The sequence below is a fragment of the Cetorhinus maximus genome, chromosome 28 (genome assembly GCF_964194155.1).
Source record: "Cetorhinus maximus chromosome 28, sCetMax3.hap1.1, whole genome shotgun sequence".
In the NCBI taxonomy this organism is placed as follows: Eukaryota; Metazoa; Chordata; class Chondrichthyes; order Lamniformes; family Cetorhinidae; genus Cetorhinus; species Cetorhinus maximus.
In genome coordinates, this window is record NC_135906.1 from 209,940 (window position 1) to 212,529 (window position 2,590).

Consider the following 2,590-nt stretch of genomic DNA (forward strand, 5'->3'; position numbering starts at 1 on the left):
GTTCCTGTGATCTGGAATGCTCTGTCTGATCAGCTGCTGGAAGCAGATTCAATAGTAACTTTCAAAAGAGATTTGGATCAACACTGGAATAGAAAATGTCCAGGGCTTTAGGGTAAAAGCAGGAATTAGGACTGATTGTATCGTTTCACCAAAAAGGCAGCACAGACACAATGGGCCAAATGGCCTCCTGCTTCCTTGCATCATTCTATAATTGTATGGACAGAATGTTGGTCCAATTCCTTCTGATCTGGGAGAGGATCAAACCGAGATCCCGACTATTATAAACCCCACACCCCAACCAACTGAACAAGCCTGTCCTTTACTCTCTCTTTCTCACAGCCTCTGCTCCCCACTTTTTCTGTCTTTCCAGCCTGTTCTGTTCCTCTGACCTTCATTCCTGACGTTCTATTGACCACAGCCGACTCACTGTCCCTCTCACTCCAACCGTCTCTCTGCCCCTTCACCCACTTCCAAACCTCTCGGTTGAACAGCCTCCCATTTCTAATCGTCCGCTCCATTAATATAAGAGGATACATTCTCCACCAGTCAACGTTAAATTAAGACAAGGTTAAGATCAGATTCATTCCCTTTAAACACGGGGAGAGCAGGTCTCCCTGTTCAGGCTCGGGGTCAGATGTGGTTTCACTCCCATTAGTCTGAGAGACACGGGGTCAGGAGTGGAAAATCTCTCCTTGGATTCTCTCTAATTAAAATGGAGAAGAAACCAAATTAAAATGCTCAAAACCAGGGAGTGAACAATGGTTCTTCAATCTGACACAGTCTCAATGGAGTTATTTCAACCTCACCGTGAGCTAATCTTCTTACAGGGAATAGAATTCCCGGGGAAATTTCCCCATCGGCTCGTTCCTCACTTCAGGGGAATGGGACCCATCCAGATCTTGGAGCTCAGATTATGTTAATGTTCCGCTCATGATATCTTAATATTATCTGGTGTTTGAGCCACTTTTAATCAGGTTCCTGGACAAATTCTTCCATCATCCCTTCTCCCACATTGCATCTCTCGCTCTCATTCATTCTTTATTCCTTACAATCCAGAAAGGGTTCGGAATCAGAGCTCACACTGAAACCCTCTGTACACAGTCCCCCTTCTGTTACCCTGTTTGATCCAAGAGACCACTCAATAAATTAACCTCTTTATAAACACTGAAAGCTGTCTCACAGTGTTGGACAAGCAGTTAAATACACCGCAGTGTTTATTAATAGTTCATCTCATGGGGTTTGTTACTGAGCCCACAGAGCAGGACAGGCCCAGGCTCCAGATTATGCTGTGTTAGCTGAAGTCTCCTGGTGTGATAGCGAGCCACACGGAGCAGGATGGGCCCTGGCTCCATCCCGGGCCTGTGTTGAGTGAGCTGATCCCGTGCCAGAGATCACCCAATACCCTCCCCTACGTCCTGTCACCATGTGGAAATCTCCCAATTCCCAGTCCCCTGTCACCTTGGCAACAGGCCTCTCCCCTAATGCTTTTTCACCAAGGGAACAGGCCCCATCCTCAGTCTCTCATCACTACTGGCTGCAGGCTCTACCCTCACTTCACTGTCACTGTGGGAAACAGGACCCACCCCCATTCCCTATCACCATGGGGAACAGGACATGGCCCCTGCTGGAAATGTGAAATAAAATGAGAAGGTGCTTGAAGCTCTCAGTGATTCCGTTTTTCTGATCAATGAATGAGTCGAACAATTTGGGTGAAGGGATATTTCAGCATATCCTTCAGATGTTCTCTAAACTTAGTCTGGGTCACGGCATAAATACAAGTGTTTGTGCAGCAACTCAGGAGCTGCAGCATGAAGCCCAGTTCCAGCACAACTTCATCAATCCAAACAGAACCATATCCCAAGTCCCACATCCGGTACCACACGGAATAAACCATTAACGTTGTCCATAACAGGATGAAATTTGCCGAGATAACAAACAGTAAAATGATGGATTTCCTTCGACTCTCCATCTCTGGGTCTCTGAGACTCTCCCCACTGCTGTCAGCCCGGAGTCTCCTGCGGGCTCTGCTGCTCACTAAAATGTGTCTGACAGTGAAAACATTGAGCAGCAAAATCACAACAAATGGGACCGCTGGGTTTAGAATATTATGGAGGAACTCGAGGACTTGAGAATTCTGAATACCCCCTGTTACATCACAAAACCAGGGGACATTCAACAGCAAATATTCACCTATGAACATAAAATACCAGAAAATGTTCTTTAAACAGCTCAGCACAGTCACTGTTCCCACAACCACAGTCGCTGTTTTCTCAGTGCAATATTTACTTTTCAGCTTCTGGACACAAATGGCCACAAATCGGTCAATAGTGAAAGTGACAGTGAACCAGACAGAACAGTCAGTGGCTGCATAAAGGAAAACAGCGTGTATGCTACACACGGGAATGGAAAACAGGAACTGGAACTGCTCCACATAAACAATTGGTATGTGTCTTAATATCAGGTCCAGGATAATGACCAGTAGATCTGCCACTGCCATGGCCACCAGGTAGCAAGTAACACATTTGGAGAGACCGCACTTTTGCTGAGACAGTATTCGAATCGTCATTAAGTTAACTGTGAAGAAGGAAAA